The sequence below is a fragment of the Canis lupus genome, chromosome 9, assembly GCF_048164855.1.
Source record: "Canis lupus baileyi chromosome 9, mCanLup2.hap1, whole genome shotgun sequence".
In the NCBI taxonomy this organism is placed as follows: Eukaryota; Metazoa; Chordata; class Mammalia; order Carnivora; family Canidae; genus Canis; species Canis lupus.
The window spans coordinates 24,505,599-24,531,970 of record NC_132846.1 but is presented as its reverse complement, the minus strand read 5'-3'; the positions used below and the strand labels follow the sequence as shown (position 1 = coordinate 24,531,970).

Here is a 26,372-nt window from a genome sequence, read left to right as displayed (position 1 = left end):
TCATTCTCTCTCTCTCTCTCTCTCTCTCAAATAAAAATAATAATAAATCTTAAAAAAATAGAAAAACATTCATTGCCCTTTATACATCTAGAAGTACATCAGACAACTACATGTTCAAGCATCTGAATAACACTCACAGGGTCCTAAAAAACTCAATAAGGTCATTTATTTCTATTTCTAATGCTATATGAATAAATTGCTGTCACCACTTGGACTAGTTCCAATGTACTTTTCACATGTCACCACGTAGTAAGCAATCACTGTCCAGTAAAGGATATTCTATCACTTTTATATATGGCTGAAATATTTTCCTGGCTACAAACAAGTGTGAAAAGAGAGAGAGACACACCTGTGTAAGAGACCAGCACTTTTCATTTAACCCTCTTCAAATATTAGTCTCTGTTCACCTTTTAAATTATGCCAAAAATTAGATGGAATAATGATAAAATATACTGAGGAGCCTTCATCCTGTCTCTATCACCACTGCTTAATTCATTGTAGATTCTCCTGAAAATAAAACCCAGGATTATTAGATGCAGCCAGTCCCCAAATCACCATGCCATTGCCAAAACTACCACCCAAGTAATCAGAATGGGAAATGAGCAGTACTGATCCCTGAAGGGTAGTCAATGATCACAATGTCATCAGCTACCATTCACTGCAGTGGCCCCTTACTGCTTCTCAGGCTATGAAAAGTGCTCTACAAATATGCATTACCTCAGTTAATCCTTTCATAGACCCTATAAAGCAAGCACAAAATAAAAGATTGGCCCATGCCTATATAATGATCCCAGCACCACTTGAAAGCATAGGACATTCTGGAAAAACATTAACACTAACCTCAGGCCCAGCTTCTAGCAATCTTGAATGCAGTGAATTAATAGAAGCTCTTCAAAATTTCATTCTTTAGAGAAATAATTTTCATTATCTATGTGTCTGTCACTATGCTAAGTATAACACATATAAATTTTTTGCTCAGTCTTTACAACTCCAATGCATAAATTATTATCCATATTTTGCTGATAAAACCAGAGCCAAAAAGCAAAATGACTGTAATAAAATCACCAGACAGAGCCAGGATGCAAGCCCTAGTCTGTCCATATTTTTCCATAATACCACACTGCTACAAATAAAAGATGTAATGCTATAAAATAGTAGTATTTATTTTCAAAGTCAAAGATGGAAATAAATGTTTTCATTTTTTGCAAAGTTGGAAAATGGCAGTATTTTCTGTAATGGTATGTATACCCAAAACATCTTTTTTCATTTTGAGAGCATTATATTCAAATTAAAAACTATTCCATCTTAGCTGACTTATGTAGGAAGAATAAAAAAAATACATATTCCAATGAAATGGAGCAGAGGAGATGAAAGTAGTGTTCTTAATTTATGAAGATGTGATTACTAACAATTGTTTAGCTCTTAACCAAAAAAGTGCTAGAAAATAGAATGTATGAAGTTATTTCTCTTAATAAAAATAGTTAAATGGATAGATTTTATATGAATAAATCAGTATTCCTCTCTTACCTTCCCCACAGAATTATACACATTAAAATATCTTTACTCATTATGAACTTTCTTCAAAGATTAAAAAGGCACAAAAATCTGAACTATGAGCCAGGCCTATATAGAGATTTGTGTTGGGTTACACTGCCCTGAAACACTAGCTTAAAAGAATGTGATATAAAATGGTGAACATTCCACTGTAATGGCCATAAAATACATGAATCAATACATATAAAGCATAATAATTCATATAAAACTGAAGTTTAGAAAAACAAGAGATGGCTCTATTGATCTTTGCATTATTTTTCCTGAGTATTACATAGTATCCATAATAAAGCAAGCCCAAAAAACCACATCAAAGGAACATGGCCTGGGTCTCCAATGCATTTACAATCTAATCTCCAAGTTCCCTACACAAGGACATCAAAATGTATGATCACAAAATATTTAACGTAATCCAATCAATCCTCCCACTTGAGTACTGTTGGGGCTGCCATAAGAGAATACCAAAGACTGGGTGGTTTAAATAAGAGAAATTTATCTTCTCACAGTTTTGGAGGCTAGAAGTCCAAGATCTAAGTGCCTTCAGGATTGGCTTCTGGTGAGATATCTCTTCTGTTTGTAGATGGTGACCTTCTCATATCCTCACATGGCCTCTGTGTTCATGCAGAGAGAAGCGGGGGGGGGGGGGTGTGCAGAGAGGGAGAATGATTTCTGGTGTCTCTTTCTTTTCTTTTATGATTTTAGGGTCCCACCCTTTGACCTCATTTAACTTTAATTATCTACCTAATGGCCCTATCTCCAAATACAGTCATTTTAGGTGGTAGCCAATTCCACACAAACCAGCAATTTCAGTTACATTAAAATAATATATTAAATGTCAAAATCTGGCAAACGAGAAGCCAGGGAACCTTTGAGAGACATCTAAAAATACTAATCAAACATACTTGCCTTCTATGTAAAGAACTGATCAGAACTTTTGAATTGAATTATAACTTTTAGTTGACAACCTTAGTTGAACTAGTCAGTATCAATTGCCTTAAAAAATGATACTATACTAAAATAATTTTTCCTCAGTTTTTCTGTTGTTTTGTTTTGTTTTGTTTTGTGACACATCTACCTTGTCGGAGGCAGAACAGTTAAATATCCTAAAGAATTACTTTTGGTCAAATCAATCAACCATGCTCATTCACAAAAAACAACTTTTAATCTCTCTGAACCCTGACTGGCTAAGGTTATAGCTCACCTGAAATTATGTACTCCATCATTCTATGCTGGTTCAGAAACCATGTGCGTATATCAAGCCTAACCTATCAACGAGGTGGCTTTAAGAATGTTGTAGGTACTCACTACATATAAAGACTGAGAGTAAGTCTGGCTGTTGTTGTATCTTTACTTCATTCTACTACTAAGACACTTTTTTCATCACAATAACCCTGTTTTTTATGAAAAAACAACATGATGTAATAAAAAATGTATTTCCTGATATATTAGAACCACCAAATCAATATATAGACAAATAGCCCATCAGAACTCTCACAAATATTAATAACTACATTGGACAATCCCAAAGCAAGAAAAAGTTTAACTTCATGTTGCTTTTCAAAAATGCCTTGGAGAGAATTACTGGTGCTCAAAACCACTTGAGCTTCACAAATGCTTTAAGCATATCTTTGCATTTCACTTGACTATTTAGAATATTCAAAACATTGTTGTGATTAGTTTTTAAAATGAAACCATGAATTAATTAGAAACTTAATCATTGTTATTTCAAGATAAAATAGATTTTTCCTCTTTTAGGTACTGCATATAATTAACATTTTTCCTGCTCTCCTTTCATGAAATATTTTATAAGTATAAGGACCTTTAAAAAACTTACTTCTTTTCTAATTTTACTATGCTAAACTAATTACAAAATGAATTTTTTATTTCATAATTCTTTACCATTTTTATTCACCCTCCGGGTACTGAATTATAATTAATTCTGCTTTTCTTTCTCTAATAGATTTATGTGTATTATCATATATATTAAATTTTCCATTCTGTAACTTTTTTCATTTATTGCTTTGCACACTGACAATGTGCACTTCATTAAAAACATGTAATCCCTTAGCTGCGATCAACGCATAATTGCAAATCTTTATACTATAATAACATGCATGTTCTTCATATTTTATTACAAGAACTTCCTGTTCCACTTGAAAATTCTGGAGTTCCTATCATCTTAAGTTGCAATAAAATTTAAGAATTCCAAGTTCTTATGACAAAATTACTAATAACCTCATCTATCTTTTTTGTCTGCTAACACTCTAAGTTAAAATGTACCTATCTATTTATTTTTATCAATGTGATATTTAGGCTAATTTGTATAATTAACACAACATCCAAAAGGACTGAGGTTTTTTATCTGAAAGTGACAAACGTCCTGTAATAGGATGAAGCAATAACACTCTGCTGTTAAACTAGATTTTTTGACCCAACCCACACTTTCCAGAAGAAGATATATGGTACAAATAAGTCAGAAGTCCAGACTGAAAAGAAATAACAGTACAGAATGCAATGTAGCAGCAAGACATGGAGTAGTGGGACTAAAAATAGGGATTCTCTTTCCAGACAGTACTTCACAGATGCTGTTATGCTCTCCTTTACTCTACATGAATTTTGGTAACATTCTCCTAACATGTCCAGAATTTGCACAGTCCCTTTGGGAGTTTTCAGGGTAGTAATCATGCAAACTTGCCAGGTTTTTTTTTTGAAGTATAGTTGACATATAATGTTATATTAGTTTCATGTGTACAACCCAGTGATGAGACTGCCAATTGTCACCATACAACCCTATTACAATTCAATGACTATATTCCTTATGTTATACTTTTATCTCCATGACTTATTCATTCCATAACTGGAAAGCCTATAGCTCCCATTTCCCTTCACCCATTTTGTCCATCTACCACACCCCCACCAACCCCCCAGTAACCATCACTTTGTTCTCTATATTTATGGGTCTGTTTCTGCTTTTTGTTTGTTTATTCATTTGTTCTTCTTTTTAGATTCCACATATAAGTGAAATTGTATGGTATTTGTCTTTGTCTTATTTCACTTAGTATAATAGCCTCTAAGTCATCCATGTTGTTGCAAATGGAAAATTGCCAATTTTTTTAAAAAAGGAGTGAGAAGGGGGTCTTGGGGACAACTGAAAGCATTCTACAGACATTTGCTGGGAATTTCAGTGATAAGTGATCATTGCAGTCGGGTCATAAACTGTTTAGCACCATAATTCAAAAAAAAGACCGAGCTAATGAATCAGCTTTGTAAATTAGTCCTTTCACCCAAGTAAGTGATAACTAGATTCAGTAAAAAGTATTTTCTCTTCCTTAGAGCCCTTTCTACTCTGTTGGTCTGCACAAAATACCTTCTTTACTGGAAACTAAGTACATTTTAAAGGGTCAACTGAGGTTAAAAGCACTCAAAATGATCAACAACTGAACATTTTTCCAGAGACTAAAAAACAAACAAACAAACAAACAAACAAACAAAAAAGCACAAAAAACAACACTTCTAAAAGGTAAACTTCTTTTAAGTTCTTCAAGTTTGGAACAGAAATAGATTCTCAACTAGGCTTCAAGAAAGAAATTCATCCCTAGATGTACCTAGATTTTAGCCTAGTGAGACCAGTCTAGGACTTTCACAGAAGTGTAAAATAATAAATTTGGGTTGTTTTAAGCCTCTAAATTTGAAATAATATTATTATGGCAGCAATAGGAAAAAAAATACAGAGCCTGAGGCTGCCATCTCAGAGGCTGCATCCCTAGACACATCTGGTGTTGTTTGTGTTGACTTCAAACATTTTTTTAATAACAACCAAAATAAGCACATTCTTTATTTTGGCAAACATCTCAGTGAACAACAAATTCAAATAATGACTAAAGACTTTTCCTCAAAATAAGATAGCTTTACTTTTATCTGCTCATCCTACTTGCTTTAGAGGAAGATTTATTCAGACTGAAAAAATAACTATGTTATAAAATAAATAAGTCAAATAGATGATAGGCAAAGCACAGGGAATATAATCAATGATATTATAATAACATTGAATGATGACAGATGGTGGCTACACTTATCATGGTGAGCACTGCATAGAATTATTGAATCAATATGTTGTATACCTGAAACTAATATGAAATTGTATGTCAATTATACTTCAATAATAAATTTTTAAAAGAGAAAAAGAATTAAGTTGTTTAAGCTTGTTCAGAGATTTAGTAGAATACAAAATATATTGATCCATCTTCCTTCTATAAATTGCATGATATTTGTTTTTAGAGTGGGTAATACATATTACAAATTTGTACAAAGAAATATAACTATAATTTGCTTATAAAAGAAAATGTTTCATTGTGCTAGTAATATCATGTTCCTAAACAATAGTCTAATATTTTGGTTCATGAGAATAATAGACTATAAAAATTTTACCTTCTACTAATAACTGTCACCATAAGAAAAACTTGAGCCATATACTAAAAAGTTCAATAGGAAAGTGTCATGTGTTATACAATTTTCTACTCAAATCAACTTACAGAACATTTCTGTTGAAGAAGAAGTAACATGGACAACAGCAATGGCCGAATACTGGCTATCGTCATTAAGTGAAAATATTTCTTTAAAATACCCACTCAACAAAGTCAGAGGCTAATATCAATAAACATGTCACTAGTACATGATAAAGGTTACACTTAGTCACATTTTTTTGTTTTTTTGTGTATATGTTTGCCCATATTGGTTACATCATGTAAAATAATTTGCAATTTCTTCAGTCCACAAAATATGATTATTCAGAGAAATTTGGGAGCAAACTCCTTATTCCACTCCACTTGAAGGCTCATAGAGTCACAAAGTACCAAAGAAAGTAAGGATGAAGCACAGGGGAAAATTCAAAGTTTCAGAACCCTGCCTCTCTCTGCACAGATGCTACCCCACAGAATGCCCAATATCACCTCAGAGATGGGAGGTTTACCCTCAATAAATTAAACCAAAAGGATTTAAACTTTGGACCTCAAGAACATTTGGCTTGAAAGACGGGTTGAGGGATGCCTGGGTGGCTCACCAGTTGGGTGCCTGCCTTTGGCTCGGGTCCTGATCTTGGGATCCGGGATCGAGTACCACATCAGGCTCCCTGCAAGGAGCCTGCATCTCCCTCTGCCTGTGTCTCTGCCTCTCTCTCTCTCTGTGTCTCTCATAAATAAATAAATAAAACCTTAAAAATAAAGAAAGAAAAGAAAGAAAGAAAGAAAAAGAAAGAAAGAAAGAAAGAAAGAAAGAAAGAAAGAAAGAAAGAAAGAAAGAAAGAAAGAAAGAAAGAAAGAAAGAAAGAAAGAAAGAAAGAAAGAAAGAAAGAAAGAAAGAAAGAAAGAAAGAAAGAAAGAAAGAAAGAAAGAAAGAAAGAAAGAAAGAAAGAAAGAGAAAGAAAGAAAAAGAAAGAAAGAAAGAAAGAAAGAAAGAAAGAAAGAAAAGAAAGAAAGAAAGAAAGAAAGAAAGAAAGAAAGAAAGAAAGAAAGAAGGAAGGAAGGAAGGAAGGAAGGAAGGAAGGAAGGAAGGAAGGAAGAAGAAGAAAGAAAGAAAGAAAGAAAGAAAGAAAGAAAGAAAGAAAGAAAGAAAGAAAGAAAGAAAGAAGAAGAAGAAGAAGAAGAAGAAGAAGAAGAAGAAGAAGAAGAAGAAGAAAAAGAAAGAAAGAAAGAAAGAAAGAAAGAAAGAAAGAAAGAAAGAAAGAAAGAAAGAAAGAAAGAAAGGTTGAGACTAGAGATTGGAATCTGGGGATTAAAGAAAAATCTGCATACTGAGTGATAAGACTGACTCTATTCCTCTAGTCTAACTTTAAGAAGGCTGATACACAGAATTACACTTTTTAGGCAAAGGCCCAAATGACTTCAGGAAAGAAACATTCTCCAGATATTGATACTGGAGGTTGCCAAAATGAAAATTCCAGCTTGTCATATGTAATCATCCTATGGTTAAACTCATTTGTCAAAAGGACCTGCTTTCCCACACAGAGCTCCCAAGCAATATTTTAGTAATATTCCTAATGATGAACAAAGAATAAAGGTCACCAGACCTTTGTGAAAATCTTTCAAAATTAAAAGTAGAAACCAAAACAAATAATTTTTTGTAGCAGTTTATCTGCAAAGAACCAGAAAATCCTTCAATATGCAATTCTGTATTCTTTGGATATGGTTTCAGTGAATGTGTATTTGTTTAGTTTAAAATTTTAGATGTATAAGGGCACTTGGATGGCTCAGTCAGTTAAGCATCTGCCTTTGGCTCAGGTCATGACACCAGGGTCCTGGGGTTGAGCTCCATGTTGGGCTCTTTGCTCATTTCGGAGTCTATTTCTGCCCCTCCTCCCCACTCATGCTCGCTCTCTCTCTCTGTCTGAATAAACAAAATTTTAAAAGAATGAATAAATACAATAAAATAAAATTTAAAAAATAAAATAAAATTCGTGGTGTACATAACTGCCCAAAAGAAATCTGCATTTGTTCTTTTGTCTGGATGACCACAAAGGCAGAGAGAGGCAAGTCAAGCTTGAGGAAAGAAGTTCTCTCCACATTTCTAGGGCCAGACACTGTGCATTCTCTAGCATCTCTCAGAATTTGAGATCTTACAGAAATCCACTGACTCCAAAACCACTACGGTTCAGTCCCTTGGCTATTTTATAACATACCAATTAGTACACCATATTTTCCTTCTTTGTGCAGCAGATGGTGTCAGAGACAGTTTGCAAGACTTCTCCCTTCCAGAAAGATTTGATTCAGCTTGATTAGCTTCATGAATTGGTTATCAAGGGACAAAATGAAGACAAAAAGGATATTATGACTAGACTTTCCAGTTGGTGAACATACAGTAATCAAATTATTCCAACCAGTCATATAGCATTTTCCTACATGTACATGGAATGTTCCACAATAGAATAGCCAGATTAACCATCCCTGTGGGAACAGGCAGCCTATGCTCAATTTATTATGACTCTGAGTTGATTTTTACTAACAACATTGACATTATAAAATAAATCATAAAATATTGGAATATTATACCTAATCTGATTCAGTAAGTCTTTTAAAATACAGTTGGCCCTTGAACAACACAGGTTTAAGAAGTGTTTTATATGCAGATTTTTATGCATTACAATACTGTAAATGTATTTTCTCTTCCTTATGATTTTCTTCATAATATTTTCTTTTCTCTAGCTTACTTTATTGTAAGAATACATATAACATACAAAACTGTCAATCAACAGTTTACATTATCAGTAAGTCAACAGCAGGCTAGTAGCAGTTAAGTTTTTGAAGAGACAAAAATTATACGTGGATTTTTTACTATGGAGGGTGTCAATACCCCTAGTACCTGCATTGTTGAAGGATCATCAATAGTGATTTATAATTGGAAAGTAAAATTATATTTGTATTAGTTAAAAATAAGCATCTACATTTCCTAATTTATATATTCTGAATATTAACAATTTGACTTTTAGATTCCTATATTAGGGTAGGCTAATTGCTTTAAATCTCAAATTCAAATATGTATAACAGCTCAAGCACAAAATATTTTTTTTCTTTTTCTATGTCCAGAGTGACCAGATGGGCAGCTCTCTCCCAAGTGGTGACTTAAGGATCCAGTATCCTTCTTTCTTGTGGCTATGAAATCTGTAATGTGTGGCTTTCAGAGTCACAGGGCTTATCTGCGATGTGCTGCAGAAGAAAAGGCCTAGAGTGTCATGCTAGTTATAGTGTCTCTAAAATTGTCGAAACCAGGATATTTTATAGACTGGAAGTACCACTTGACAACAACAAGTGTAACCCATAAGTGTCCTAGACATACTGAGATGATAATAACTGTATGTGCGGGAGATTTAATGGACTATGCCTGGAGTGGTGTACATCACTCCTGTTCACATCCTAATTTATCACAAAACCACTCCCAACTGCAAGGTGGACTGAGAAATATGGACTTGGCATGTCCCCAAGAAAAGAAGGATGTAGGCTTGATCAAAGCTAATCAGCCAACCTATCTTTACTCCCTGTTTCTTTTTTTCCCCTAAAAAGATTCATTCATTCCAGTGTTGAGACAAAAATCTTTGCCCTATAGAGCTTATATTCTAGTGTGGGAAGTAGCAATAAACAAATATATAAAAAGTACAGTGTCAGGTAATTATACAATCCATGAAATAAAAAATAAATCAGAAAGAGGGTAAAAAGTAAGTAGGGTACTATTTAGAGAGAAGAGTCAGAAGGAGCCTCATGGTAATAGGGAGCAGACACTTGAATGAAGCATGAGAAGGAGCTGTTTGAGTATTTGAGGGAAGAGCTTTGCAAGCAGAAGCAATGAAAATAATATATTTTTATAAAGGTGTCAAATTAATCAGTCAAAAATTATTCTCCTTTGTGTTTTAGATAAATCTAATACTGAATCATGACTATCACTACCTACTATGTCATTTTTTTAAAGAAATCCTTAAAATGGTACTTCATTTTTCAGCCTCTCTGAGAAATTATAACTGAAAATTTTCATACAATTAATGTTTTCCCTTTTAAACACAAAATTATTTTATTTTAAGCCTCTATAGTTTAATAATATAATGTAAGTTTACATTATCAGTTTTTATTCAGCTTCCAGCTTACATTATCCTACTGTAGCAATCCCAAAGGAACTAGAAGGCCTCTCACTCCCTGTATATAACACAAGGAAGAGTTCTGATTGGTTTTATTGGAGTCACATACCTGCCTTCGTGCTGGGTGCTGACATGCCCATCTTCTGAAGTGGCTGAGAACTAGTTTCCCAACAGAAGAGAAATGCTATTAACAGAAGAAGACGGAAAGTGTTTCTGGATGGACCAAAACAACAGACAGATGCCCACTCCAGCCATCATTATAAATGTTGATCACTATAGGAAAGGTATCAAGCGTTAAATACTATGTACTATGCAGCACAAGTATCAGAATCAGGTGGACTTGATTCCAAACCCTGATTCCAAAAATTACTAGCTGTGTGACTTTGGTCAGGTTGATAAACATCTTTATGCTTAGTTTCTTCACCTGTTAAATCCTCACAACAATATTACCTATCGAATAGTTCTCCATACAAATTAAACGAACATTTAGTTTGTGCTCAACAAATGATTGTATCATTTTAACTTCATATGTTTTTCAAGGAACATTCACAAAAGTCCCATGAAACAAGTATCAATAGTTCCAATTATATAGAAATTGAGGCTCAAAGAGGTTCAGTATCTTTGCCTGAAGTAACACAGCTGGTAAGTGGTAGATCTGGAATTGGGTTCAAATCCCTTCTCTGTAGGATTTCAAAGCCCATCCTCTTTCTACCATACTACATCACCTTAATTATTACAAAACTCTTTGTAATAGTCTTCGGTAGTTTAGAGAGTTATTTTTCCCTAATTTAAATGACATCTCCTTATCTTCTTTACATTGGATTTTCATGCCTGGTAACCTATCAGTTCCTGTTACTGTCCATAAGCTGTGACCATGTTTGAATAGAGAAAGAGAATTCACTGTAGACAAGTGACACCAGAAATTTTACATATAAAGATTCATTTTTTTTTTTAGCTTCAGGTTTTTTTTTTAAATCTTAAAACAGAGTTTAGAGACCTAAATTCAAAACCCTGTTTTAGTATCTGAGTCTTGGTTCATTTGAGGTATCAACTACTTTACAGAGTTGTAGTGGTGATTAAATGATATAAGGTATATAAAAGTGTTTGGTAAGGTATAAAATGCTAAATAAATATCAGACATTTTATTAATACTACAAATGAGAATAAAGCATTTTTATCAGTTCCTTAAATCTTAGTATGAACAGGTTTCAAATCCTACACTAAGAGTAGCTTCGGAAGAAGAAAGAGCTTGGGTCCTGAACATGTAAGGCAAGGAGAAGGAAAATAATCTCTGCAATAAAGAAAATACAAAGAAAAGGAAGCATGAGGACACCAGAGGACAGGAAATCCTTCACAGTTCTGCCTCTGGCCCTAGCAGTGCCTATTTCCCTATACATAAAGCATAAATACACAATTATGCAGGGTTAAGAGAGTAAGGTCCTCTCCAGCACCCTCACACAACTTTAACTAAACTACAGATAATTTTTTTAAATGTGCAAGTTCAGAAACAATTTATAGTATATATTAAAACATCCATTTCAATAGGTGAACTTTGTTCATTTGCAAATGAAGAAATTAACACCAATAAATTGCCTTGGATACAATATTGTCACTTTTGTGCTATATTAATTTACTGCACTAATTAACTTACTGTCTCACACCAAATCAACATGCCCTCTCTGGGATGAACTCAGATTAACATGGACTATATATGACCTGCCTTAACTCTTTATAAATATTCCTCAACATACAGCCAGGCTTTTCCAAGAATTTGTCTATGGTGCAAAAATTTCCATTATGTGAACTATTATTCCAATATGTATGTTACCATCTAATTTTAGTGCTATCAATCCTATGTTTGGAACCTCTCTCTCTCTCTCTTTTTTTTAAAGATTTTATTATTCATGAGAGACAGAGACAGAGACAGAGACAGGCACAGGCAGGCTCCATGCAGGGAGCCCGATGTAGGACTCCATCCCAGGACTCCAGGATTATGCCCTGAGCCAAAGGCAGACGCTCAACAGCTGAGCCACCCAGGTGTCCCAAGAACCTTTCTTTTTTAACTTGTATTTTTTGTTTGCAAGAAGTAAGGACATACTGAACCTACTATATATATCAAGGAGGGTATAGCAGAAAAACAGATTTCATAGAATTGAAGAATAAGATATACTGTAGCCAACCCTCATTGGAACAGAAGAAGGACTAGAGATAAAATACTTTTTTATCTCCTAGGAATCACAGGGTTTCTTTGATCTCTGCTTCTCTTTTCCATGGCTTCTCACTTTGTTCTACACCCATGTTCCATTCTTCTCTTCTTTTAGCTTACTTATCCAAGTTATAGCTCAGTATGACCACCTTGGCTGAATCTCTATGACCTTTCATCTCAAGTGCCTGTGACAAACTAACTGCAAAGTCTTAGTTTAAACTCTTTGAAAATCTGATTGGTTCAACCCATTCTAATTGATTGATCTTCCTTGGGAAAATTTGTTCCATATCCAACCAGTTATGGCCAGGAGAAAATGTGCTGCAAACATGATCTTCAACAAAGATTATAAATGGAGCCAGTTAATTCATAAGAAATTGATATGAGAAACTTCCAATTTCAAAAAGCAGGGTAAATTTAGAACTTCGTTCTTCACCTCTTATAAGCCACTTCAAAGAAATAAGGAAAATGAGAAATAGAAATGCATATCGATATTCAACAAAAATCAAAGACAGGTAAAATCACAACTCAAAAAACAGATCAGATCATTATTAACAGCATTAAGGGGCATGTAGGAGTTCATAAAAATGAATACATGGTTCTGTTGATCTCAGAAAACCAAGATATTCAAGATTAAAGGCTCTTCTTTTCTGCTAAAACCTAAAATCCCTTATTTCCAACAAGGAAAGGTTGAATAGACTGGCAGTATGAGTTTTCAAGGAAAAAATTGGGTTTTGAGAACAAAAAGACAGCTCTAGGAAAGGAAACACAAACAAGGCACATTTGCAGGAATTTATCTGTTGGTGAGCATTAAGAGAAAAAAGAGATAGTATTACTAGCCCCACAACTTTGTCTCTACTTCGGTTGGGAAAAAGTCAAGGCCAAAATAACCCACATGCAAATCTCTTGGCAACAGAGAAAATTCGTATTAGCCTACAATCCAGCTTTGGCAAATTCTCTACATAAAAATCATGTAAATAGCTAGTCCAGGAAGAACTTCAATTACTCCATGATGAGTAGTTAAAAAGGACACAGCATAGGATATTTATAAAGACAGCACAAGAGAAAAATAATGGGGGGGGGGGACAAAAAAAAAGGTTACTTAAGAGAAAAATGTTTCCCTGGAGCAAAAAAAAAATTATAACCAGATGTGGTTATAATAAACACAATTACAACCATAGATATGTTTAAATAACAATAAAGGAAATATGGGCAGCCCGGGTGGCTCAGCGGTTTAGCACCGCCTTTGGCCTGGGGCCTGATCCTGGGGACCCAGGATCAAGTCCCATGTCGGGCTCCCTGCATGGAGCCTGCTTCTCCCTCTGCCTTGTCTCTGCCTCTCTCTCTCTCTCTCTCTCTGTGTGTGAGTCTCTCATGAATAAATGAATAAAATCTTAAAAAAAGAACAATAAAGGAAATAGAACACAAGCTTAAGAAAAATATATCAAGATGAAAAGGAAATAAAATTAAAAATATCATTTATGTCTAGGATCAAATATACAATTTAAAACTGGTAAATTAAATATGAGTTATAAATATAAACAAAATGGTGACAGAGAAAGAAAGAATGAGGATGGCAAAAAAATAGATTAATCTCATCAAAGTTATAAATCAATAGAAATTGTCTAAAAAACAGGATTGAAAGAATTATATCAAAGTGTGGCTTTAAAGAAAGTAATATAACAAAAAAAGTATCTTTTTTTTCTTTTAAAGATTTTTTTAATTTATTAATGAGAGACACATAAAGAGAGGCAGAGACACAGGCAGAGGGAGGAGAAGCAGGCTCCATGCAAGGAGCCCGATGTGGGACTCGATCCCAGGAATTCAGGATCATGCCTGAGCCAAAGGCAGACACTGAGCCTTTCACTGAGCCACCCACGCATCCCAAGTTATATCTTTCAAATTAACAAAATAAATATACCCTCAAAATAAAGAAAATGCAGATCTGATCATGAAAGAGCATCTCAAAAATTAAGGCTAAGACATGTAAATTATAAAATAAAAGACAGACTTAATACTAAACATATTTTCCATAATTATAAATGCAAAAGACTAAGTTTATCTCTCAAAAGAAAAGTATTTTCAGAAAAAATCAGGAAAAACAAAAATATTTTCTATATATAAGACATATTTCAAAAACAGTAATTTGGAATGTCAGAAAATAAAAGGCTGTGCAAGGAAAAATTCAATTCACCTTTCTTGGTCCATGATAGATCAAATGGACAATCTTCATTGACAAAAATAACAATTAATTAGGTAGATTGAAATAACACATATCGTATTCTGTGTTCTGAAAAAGAGAGGTGACATTTTACAAGACCAACATTATACTGACACTAAAAATCAAATAAGGACATCACAAGAAAAGAAAACTACAAGCCAATATCCCTGATAACATAGATGCAAAAATCCTCAATAAAATATTAGCAAACTAAACTCAATGGTACATTAAAGGATCATGCATCATGATCAAGTGGGATTTATTCCAAGGATGCAAGGATATTTCACAATATCCTATTTGTGGAATATTAATATTCCACAAATCCATTAATTGATATTCCGCATTAACAAAATAGAGGATAAAAATCATATAATCATCTTGGTGCACCAAGGTGGCTCAATTGGTTGAGCATTCAGTTCTTAATTTGGCTCAGATCATGATCTCAGGGTTGTGGCATCAGATCTATGCTCACTGTGGAGTCTGTTTGTCCTTCTCCCTCCCCCCTGTCCTTCCACCTCCCCTCTTCTCCCCGCCCCCAGCTTTTGCACACTCTTTCTATCTAAAATAAATAAATAAATAAATAAATAAATAAATAAATAAAATCTTTATTAAAAGATCATATGATCATCTCAATAGATGTAGAAAAAGTATTTGACAAAATTCAACATCGATTTATGCTTTAAAAAAAGCTAGTATAAAGAAAATATATCTCAAAATAATAAAAGCCATACCTGACAAGCTTACAGCTAGCATCATACCCAACACTGAAAAGCTGAAAGCTTTTTCTCAAAATCAGGAGACAAGGATGTCTACTCTCACCACTTTTTGTTTGTTTGTTTCAAGTTTTTATTGAAATTCTAGTTAGTGAACACATAGTGTAATATTGGTTTCAGGAGTAGAATTTAGTGATTCATTGCTTACATATAACACACAGTGCTTATCATAACAAATACCCTCCTTAATACCCACCACCCATTTAGTTCATTCCCCATCCACCTCCCTTCACCACTTTTATTCAACATAGTTCTGAAAATTCCAGCTGGACCAATTAAACAATAAAAAGAAATAAAATATCCAAATCCGAAAGGAAGAAGTAAAATTGCCACCATAAGCAGATGACATATTATACTTAGAAAGTCCTCCTAGGGAGTCCATCAAAATGTTGTCAGGAAAGTTGCAGGACGCAAAATCAACAAATAAAAATCAGTTACATTTCCATATACTACTAACAAACTATCAGAATGAGAAATATATATATATATATATATCCCATTTACAACTGCATCAAAAAGGGTAAAATACCTAGGAGTAAATTTATCAAGGATGTGAAAGACCCTATACATTAATAAAGGGCTATACATTAATTAACAATTAATGAAAAAAATTTGAGAAAGACAGAAATAATTGGAAAGATATTCCTTGCTCATGGATTAAAGAATTAATATTGCTAAAATGTTCAACTATCCAAACCAATCTATAGATTCATTCCATTAGAATGAACACTTATAACTAACTTAATATTATATGTCAATTATATATCAATAAGAATAAAATGAAATAATAATAGTCACTGTGCTAACATTAATAAAATTTTTTAAAAAATAAACAGTGACTTATATTCCAAAAACAAAAAAAATTTACTGAGGACAGTATCATCATTTTACATTTTTACAAAATTCCTTTAATATAAGCTTAGTATAAGATAACTGGAATCTCATATCTGCTTCTGTATTCAATATGCTACATGTCACATAACCTTAGGAAAATTCATGCACATACTCATAAAAGAAAAAAAGTGGAAAAGGAAAACAGTATATTAGTAGTATCATGAATATAGTTTGACCTGACAAACAACTTAAAAGGAACACCACAAGACCACACCTACAGAACCACTCTTCTTAGAATTGCTCTCTTTGCCACATCCAACCTCACCACAATCATTCCAGACAGGTAAAGACCTAGCAGAGTCATTTCTGCTGTATGACTCTTGCCATGTGTCCACAGATGACTAGTTGAATGGTAGAGAAGGAACTCAAGAAGACTCAAACCTACTTCTCCCTAATTAAGTTATAATTAAGATAGAAGGATAATTAGTCCTTTGTCCAGCTGGATGTGTAATATTTAAACATGAAACCGTGTGGCATAAATTTTCAGCACATCATGTAGATTGTTTAGGGGGAAAAAAAGCCACTCTGGAGAGAGAAAACAATAAGGCAAAGGACTGAATGAATAGGAGTCAGAATCAGATAATTTGGTAATGCTAATAATTTGGCATCACCTGCTCCACATCGCTTATGGCCTTTCTGCTTTTTGCTATAATCAACACCTTGACATCCAATTATAGTGCTTCATTTTATATTGGTCTCCTCATGTTGATTTCTGACACTAAGCAGAGTCCTACTTAATACACAATGGTTTGCTTTATAGTTATAATTCCTTTGAAACAAACAATATAACTCTAAAAGGGCATTTTGAAGTCCTGTGAAATAGCTCTGAAATAAGTTGCAATTAAAATATTTATACACACTCACACACACACATATATATATACATACACACACACACACACACACACACACACAGTATTTCCTTAGATGTACTGTTTGATTTCCTCCTAAAATTCTCACAGGCAAAAAGCTAAACACAAATATGCAGCATTCATTGCTTTGGAAATACCTAAATTATGTCATTCCTGATGGTCATCTTACATTTTTTTAAAGATTTTATTTATTTATTCCTGAGAGACACAGAGAGAAGCAGAGACATAGAGAGAGAAGCACGTTCCCCAGTGGAAGCCCGATGTGGGACCCAATCCCCAGATGGGGATCATGCCCTGAGCCAAAGGCAGACAGATGCTCAACCACTGAGTCACCCAGGCATCCCTCATCTTACATGTCTTAAAAAGAAAATTAAAAAAATCAACAAATTATTTTCTAAAATGCAAACGTTCACCTGATATATGAGAAAAGGTAATTTAAGATTAAAACTCAATATAGGATTAAAACTCAGAAACAGTTACAGTAGGGATTAGATATAGCCATGTTAATATGAACTTAGCTCTGATCTGAGGAAAAAAGACATGAATTAAATGGCATTTCTTCTAGAAATGGGATGTATATATTTATTTTTATGGTTAACAAGGATCTTTCAAAATGTCTTCTAAAAGTAATATTTGTTGATGTGGTTTATGTATACAATGGAATATTCCTCAGCCATTAGAAATGACAAATACCCACCATTTGCTTCAACGTGGATGGAACTGGAGGGTATTATGCTGAGTGAAATAAGTCAATCGGAGAAGGACAAACATTATATGTTCTCATTCATTTGGGGAATATAAATAATAGTGAAAGGGAATAGAAGGGAAGGGAGAAGAAATAGGTAGGAAATATCAGAAAGGGAGACAGAACATAAAGACTCCTAACTCTGGGAAACGAACTAGGGGTGGTGGAAAGGGAGGAGGGCAGGGGGTGGGGGTGAATGGGTGACGGGCACTGAGGGGGGCACTTGATGGTATGAGCACTGGCTGTTATTCTGTATGTTGGCAAATTGAACACCAATAAAAAATAAATTTATTATAAAAAAATGGTTTTGTCTAAGGAAAGGTCTAAAAAAATAAAAAATAAAAGTAATATTTGTTGAACATAACTTCACTTGCCTTGAATTGTGTGAGTTCATCACAAACATTATCATTTAATTCCTACAACAATCCAACAATGAAAATAATGATCTTCATTTTACAGATATGGAAAATAAAGTTCAACAATATTGCTTGAGATTGCATGGTTTACAATTCACAGAGATGGAATTTGAACCCATATATTTAACTTCAAATTCCATACTTTCTCCTGTAAACCATGTTGAACTCATGATTTGTATAACTGAAATATTAAACTCAGTTGGAGAAAATCAATCAAATAAAAAACAAAGCACACAAAATCTCAAGTAAATAACAATCTACATACCCATCTTTTCAACAATTCTGTTACCTTGCACAGAGGCTGAATAATGCCAAGCATTCATTAAATATATATATTTTTTAATTTACAAGTACAGGAAGTGAATTTGATGTATTGCTGAGAAATCATAAATGTGATCAGGTAGAAAAGAATACTGAAATTTTCAGATAACTTTTTCTATTGGGCAAACTTTTGCTTCCCTCATCAAGTAATATAAATGATCATAATAAAATTCCTTCACTCTTCATTAGCATTTATATCTAAATGTATTCCCTGATCACAGCTCTTGAAAAAAATATGAAATACTGTTCAGATTCTATTAAAATTTGTTGAAAATATTTTATACCAAATGATATACTAGAAAGTTTACATATATCATTTTATTTGATCCTAATTACAAAAGAGGAGAGTAAAGTGTACAGATAATAGGTAAATCTCTTTGGATTACTATGTCAGTAACTGTAAACTCAAAATTAGAGCATAGGTCTTCTAAATTCTGTGTGATTTTCATCACAGCCATGGCTTCCAAAGTGGGGGTCTATGCACCCAAGATGTATACAAGATCATCTACTAGCATGAAAAGAAATTATTAAAAGTTCTATTTATATGTACAATAAATAGAAATTTATCACATAAATTCAATGCTGTATACTGTATATATAGCATTAATTCTTACTTTTGCTTTATGACTTAAAATTATATGAGTATAGTAGAACAAGTATATAACTTCTACATAAATATATATTCATTGAAAAAATATAAGCAAAAATATATTGTCAATGGCGGTCATAGTCAAAAACTACATTATACCATATGGCCTTTCTATGACAGGTCATTCTGTTCAAAGCACAAAATATACATACTCATCCAAACCCAGAATTAAAGGAAGAAATTTTATAAGATCCTTGTCTACAGCCAGCAGATGCTAAAACTTGACATAGACTGACCTTGTTCTGCCCCTCATAGCTATAAACTAGAAATCCTCCGCCTGGAAATTCTAACTCTAGACCTTTCTTCTGGGAGATTTCAATCATAAGCACCTGTAGTCCAGGGCTGCCATACCTTCATCAACTTAGGTTTCTAGCTTCTCCATTAATAGGTCAAATTGGTTCAAAAAGGGTTGGCTGGGACTCCAATAAACACAATGTATGATATCAGGAATAAAGGAAAGTTTAAAGAAATAGAAGAGCACTTACCTCAGATATTTTAGAAGTCTTTCCAAGTCTTCCCTATCAAACTAATTTGAAACAAATTCCAAAATTAAATTAAAAAGTATTGAGAATCAGTAGATTTTCAAAACCTTTAAAAAATATTCCAGCATAAACATAGCAGCTGATTAAAGTCGGTTCATTAAGCCCTACTTGTTAAAAACAAAAATGGCTAGTTACAAAGCAGAACCCAAGTAAATGGCAAGAAATCAATTTAAAGGAAGTAAAACAGGCAGCAGAATATTATCAGAAAAAACTAAAAGAAATACGAAGGAAAAAATAAAATGTTTCACATCAGTTCAAACTGAATAGCCTATTCATAATAGCAAACTCTTCCAAGGCTAAGAAGGGAAAGCCCTGTTCAGTTTATTTTTTTAACTTACTTTTTACTTTTTCCTTGTTCAGTTTAAACGATCCTAAAATATATAAGACTACAATTAATGCTGATAGCGTAAACTGGTAAAACATTGGAAAAGTTAAGAATAAAGCCCAGCAGGCCAATTTGGGGCTCCAACAATGCCAAACCTCCAAAAATCTAATTATTATTTTATTATATCTGCTGCTATCACAAGGCAATAAAAATAAAGCCTGTAGTGCTTGCTTTGTCAGCATATATACTAAAACTGAAACAATACAAAAAAGATTATTGTAACCCCTGTGCAAGGATAACATACAAATTCTTAAAATGTTTCATATTTTTCTAATTTTTAAAAAAAGGAATTTAAGAAGGATGAATCAGGAGCTAATGGGATTAGTTACACATAGGGGCTAAGTGGGAACAGAGTGGAGGGATTGTGGAAAGGGTGATGACTCTTTTCTGAATATATATTTATATGTAGTTTTGACATTGAATCATGTTGTTTTTATGTACTCAAAAAATAAAATTTAAAACACTAGGAAAATAAAACTTCAAATAACAGAGACATAATATAACTATATCCCAAATTAAAAAAAAATAACTACACTGAAGAGAAAAAATAGAACTAAACTGAGTAACTTTGGAACAATACTTTGACTCTATACCCTGAGTCTGAAGCCAAAAAAGAACAAAAAACAAAAACCTATAAACAAATACTAAAACTCTAGTTAGAGGGTCTGTTTTTGATGGTAGTATGAGTTTACAATTCTTTTTTTTAAGATGTTTTATTTATTTATTCATGAGAGAGAAAGAGGCAGAGGGAGAAGCAGGCTCCACACAGGGAGTCCGATGCAGGACTCGATCCTGTGTCTCCAGGATCACACCCCAGGCCGAAGGCGGCGCTAAACCGCTGAGCCACCCTGGGCTGCCTGAGTTTACAATTCCTAAACTACCTTTTGTGCATTGTAGAACTAAGCAAATGATTAAATATTTAGAGGATTAAATAAACTAAATCTCTTACTGTTGGAGAAGGGAGTTACAAATATGGAAAGAAGGCTAGAATGAATTCCATGGTGTTGAATTGCAATGAAAGTAATTAGTATAAACTCATGCTTTGAATGGATGAATGGATGATAGATGATAGATAGATGATAGAGATAGATAGATAGATAGATAGATAGATAGATAGATAGATAGATGATAGATAGATAATAGAAATAGTAAGTGGATGTAGTTCTATTCAAATTTTTTAGTATTGCCTGTTCAGAGCCAGAAGGAAAGACACCATCTGCAAGGAATATATCCTAAATCCTGATCTTGGTTTTTAATATACCATCCCTCATTAAATCTTGATCTTGGTTTCTAAATACCATCTCCCATTAAAAGAAACTGGACTCACTGGAAATATAGTTGACTCTTAGTGTTGAGGCAAGGAAAGTAAAAAGTGAGCCTGGGACATCTCGTAGTTCCAGAAAGTAAAACTGTGCTTAAAAAATGATGGAGGTAAGCCAAAAAGACATAGGTTTCAGTTTGAGGGTTTCTACTCACTAAATATGAAATAAACTGAGTGTTCAAATAACAGTAGTAACAGAATATTCAGAGGATAAGAAGAAATCTATGAGTCTATACTTCCATAAAAAACAAATGAATAGGTAAAGTAAAGGGAGAAGGAAAAATTTTCCTTATATTAAATGGAGAAGAAATAATAGTTATAAAATTAACATTTGGCAATTGTAGTTTATCTAAATATAGTCAATTGTCCTTCAGAAAGCCTGATGAGGATAAACATCAAATTAGTGGCACCCAGACAGGTAGGATAACAAGAGCTACTTGTTTAGCAGAGAAATCAGCAAGCACATTGCCTTTGGCTTCTATGTTGATTTCAGAAATATGATCTTATGCTTCCACAACTGATAATTCCTCAGAATTTAATAACTTCTAATATGACATTTATCACTTCATTATTTTCCTATCAGATTATCTGAATGTGTCAAATCCCCTTTGCTTCCATAGCACCTCAAAATCATAAATCATGTGTCTACCATATGGTAAGTGTTTACCATTTTCCTTTTTGCCAGTATTCAGGCTCAACTCAAAATTATTAGTTTTGCCAGTTGGGAAAATAGAGCATTAGGCAATAAAGTTGATATAATGGCTGCATATTCCAGGATGAGTATTTGTCCTGTATAGGAAATATCTGCCATTTTCAAGAAAAATCCATTTATAAACAGTGAATCAGGATTCATTAAAGGAGTATTTGTAAGAGCAGTCCTAGACATACATCCTGAGTTATAGCTAAATAGTTATGTAATTTTTCCCTTTATCTGGAGGGATTAAGGTTTATACAATGTTAAATTGTGATATGAGAAGCAAAATGTAGGAAGGTTTTGTAAGCAGTAGAATAAATGACAAAGAAATTATGAAAGTTGCCTAAAAGAAACAGAGTGCACAGTACCATGGCTGAAATTACAAAGGAGATTGTAAATGCCATATAGGCATATCCAAAGAGTCATTTGCTACCATGGTAATAGAGATCACTAAACTTTAAAGCACTTACTGGCCTCACAAGGGATATCTGTTCTCTGGCTAATATATTCTGCTGTTTCTGGTTAATGCTTCAAGGCAAATAGGGAGAAGAAATCTCTTTAAAAAGCTGATTGGGTTTCAAAGAATAAACAAATTAAGTCTGAGTTTTTATTTATTTAGCTTTGACTAGGTCATATTTGAAGCTGATCTACATGAAATTTTCTAAATTATAATAATGGGACTTCATTTTTCCATAATAATTATTTTTGCTTTCATTCAAGGAATTATCAGGTGCTTTCATTATATCATGCAGCTGTTATCTAGAAAGGACACTGAAGTGATGATTCTGTGCCAAAAAGAGATAGAACACTTTATGGTCAGCCCTTCTCTGGATAAGCAGAATGATGAAAAGGAGTGATAATAAATCCTGACCTGACCACCCAACCTGCTGACAGCAGTACAGACCTAATTGCTACTAAAACGACTACTCAAGGTGCAATGATCCTGAAATGGGCACCTCACTTACAAAGCAACCACAACAAAATACTGTAGTCTGGAAGTGAGTACTTCTTGTACACAAAAATAAATCACTTTCTAGAAGATCCAAAAACAGGCAGCTCTATACTTACCTAGGGCCTAACTAACCTGATCAGACCAAATAGGACAGCCAATCAGCAGCATTCAGATACTTTGATTTCCTAACATGGGATAGGCACTGGATTCCTCCCCCAAGCCTTAACCCTAGAGCTTAGCTTTTGTGTTGGATTAGATTCCCTGCTTAACTCTCCATTTAGTCCAATAATCTTTAATTTTGTACTTTAACATAATAAAGGAAATAGCCTTATGGAAGCTAAAATCAAACTAAAGGAAACATTTGTAATATATGTCAGATTTTACTAATCTACAATCTGTTATGATTTTTTTATTGTAAACAAATATATATTTTTGTTCTCAATTTTATGTTCATAATTTTTAATTATTTTTCTTAGAGGCAGTCTCCAAAACAATAAATTTCAGGCCTCACAAAACCTGGAACAGTTGGCTATAATTCTGGTACATTTGAAAGTGATATTTTAACATTGCTTTTCCATGGGTTAAAATATGGTGAGGATGCCTGGATTGAGATATTATTTTATCTGTGAGATCTTTCTCTGAGGACAACTTCTGAAAGCTGAATAGATAATTTCTGGTTGAACTCAGTTGCTTCCACTTTATAGTCCTAGGAAACTTACCTGGACAAATTAATATAATACCTTCTCTTTTTTAAAAGATTTATTTATTTGTTTTTAGAGAGGGAGAGAGAGAGAGGAAGCACATGTGAATGGAGAAGCAGCAGAGAGGGTGGGAGAGAGAGAATCACAAGCAGACTCCCTGCTGAACATGGAGCCTGACATGGGGCTTGATCCCAGGACCTCAATATCATCACCTAAGTCAAAATCAAGAGTTGGATGCTCAACCAACTGAGCCATCCAGGCTCCCCTATGCCCTCTTTTTAAGAAAAAACTGTATACCTAAGTATGCAGTCCCTTTTCATTTTGGCTACCAGGCTTCTGGTACCATTTCTGTGAAATTATAACAGTGAAATATCTGAACAAGTGCTGAGCCAAGGGTGTGGTAGAGTTGACGATACATGGCCCCTCCTTATAATCTAGTGGGAAAGATAGAAATGCATGATGACAACTACCATGATAGAGGACTCTGCAGAGTACAGTGGAATAAAGTGTCCACATCCGCCTTCTGAATCTGTGAGGGTTAAGAGAAGTACCTTTCAGGTGAAACTTGTAGTAAGAATTTAGCAGATCAAAAGGAAAGGCAGGGCATTCCAGGTAGAGGAAATCATTAGGAAAAGAAGTTAAAAGGAAAAGAAGTAAAGAGGAAGTAAATTAAGGAAGAAGTAAAAGGTGATAGAAATAGATAGACAGGGACGCCTAGGTGGTTCAGCGGTTGAGCGCGCCTGCCTTTGGCCCGGGGTGTGATCCCAGAGTTCCAGGATCAAGTCCCACATTGGGCTCCCTGCATGGAGCCTGCTTCTCCCTCTGCCTATATCTCTGTCTCTCTCTGTAAAATCTTTAAAAAAAAAAAAAAAGGAATAGATAGACAAGGTGAGATCATAAAAAACCAACATTGCACACTATCCAAGAGTTTTTTTTTTAATTTTTTTTTATTTATTTATGTATGATAGTCACAGAGAGAGAGAGAGGCAAAGACACAGGCAGAGGGAGAAGCAGGCTCCATGCGCAGGGAGCCCGATGTGGGATTCGATCCCGGGTCTCCAGGATCGCGCCCTGGGCCAAAGGCAGGCGCTAAACCGCTGCGCCACCCAGGGATCCCTATCCAAGAGTTTGAATTCCACCAGTTGAACCATAAAACATCACTCAAAGTTCTGGAGGAAGAAAGGAATACAGATTTGCTTATTAGAAAGACAATTCTGACCCCAGAGAGGAGACCAAATTGAGGAAAACAAGACTAGAATTAGGAAATGTGATAATTCCTCTTCCAGATCTCCTAGCAGGTTCAAGGACCATCTAATCCCCTCTCCATGTTTCAAGTTTCTGTTTACCACCAGATTCACCCCAACTCTTGTCTCCCAAGACCAGTACTTGCCTACTATTACCCTACCAGCGCTTTATACCTTTAATTATACCTTTCATCCCACTACAATATTAGGTTATAAGACAAACTAAACATGTTTGACATTAGAAAAGAACATCGATCTGATAAATTCACATATAATGATGGTATTAGTAGCTAACATTTACTGAATATAACTAGGTGTGATATAGTATGCTAAGCATTTTACATTTCATTTAATCTGCAAAATAAATATAGAACTATAATGATGACTATTGTCACAATTTTACAAAGGAGGAAAAGATTAGGGAACTTTCATAATCTGCCCAAGCTCACACACCTAGTAAATAGCTAAGTTCAACTTCAAATCCAGGGGTATCTGACACTAGTACTCTTACCCACCATCCTATATACAGGGCTCAGAAATGACAAGATGGACACTGTCTCAAGTATTTTGGTATTAAAGAAAACAGGACTACATCTGTTTTTTGGTTTATAAAGCCTGAGGTAACAAGGTAACATGCATTTTCTAAATTTTCCACCATTAACCGTGTAATTAGAAAAAAAATAGCAAAAAGTTGCTCATTTGTTAACTATGTTTACTCAAAACAAACATACTAGAAAACTATAATGTGACACAATCTTCAAAATGCTTTGTTTTGGGGCATATGGCTGGTTCAGTCAGTTGAGGGTAAGACTCTTTTTTTTTTTTTTTTTTTTTTTAAGATTTTATTTATTCATGATAGTCACACAGAGAGAGACAGAGAGGCAGAGACACAGGCAGAGGGAGAAGCAGGCTCCATGCAGGGAGCCCGACGTGGGATCCGATCCGGGGTCTCCAGGATCGCGCCCTGGGCCAAAGGCAGGCGCCAAACCGCTGCGCCACCCAGGGATCCCGAGGGTAAGACTCTTGATCTTGGGGTTGATATATATGCCCTTGAGCCCCGCGTTGGGTATAGAGATTACTTAAAAACAAAAAAATCTTTAAAAAATTCTCAATATAAAATGATCACTAAAAAAATAAAATAAAATTGATCACTGAGTCACACTATCATAAGATTTTATCAACCAAAAAGATATTAGCTTAATGGAATGAATGAAAGGAAATGTGACCCAAATAATCTAAAATTGTGAACATTTAAATATTCATGTTGATTT

The 26,372-nt window shown here is 34.1% G+C and overlaps 1 long non-coding RNA gene and 1 other non-coding gene across 2 annotated transcripts in view; one reads left to right on the top strand and one right to left on the bottom strand.

The window, feature by feature from the left end:
• LOC140639900 (uncharacterized) overlaps positions 1-20,061 on the bottom strand; it is a 40,662-nt gene extending 20,601 nt beyond the window's left edge. Inside the window, exons 1-2 of the long non-coding RNA XR_012036549.1 lie at positions 19,748-20,061; positions 2,056-2,162 (exon numbers count right to left, since the gene is read on the bottom strand). This is a non-coding gene — a long non-coding RNA (uncharacterized lncRNA). The remainder of the gene's footprint in view (positions 1-2,055; positions 2,163-19,747) is intronic.
• A 291-nt stretch (positions 20,062-20,352) lies between these two features.
• Positions 20,353-20,459, top strand: LOC140640698 (U6 spliceosomal RNA). Its single transcript, XR_012037342.1, has one exon. It is a non-coding gene; the product is annotated as a U6 spliceosomal RNA (small nuclear RNA).
• Positions 20,460-26,372: the final 5,913 nt, after the last annotated feature.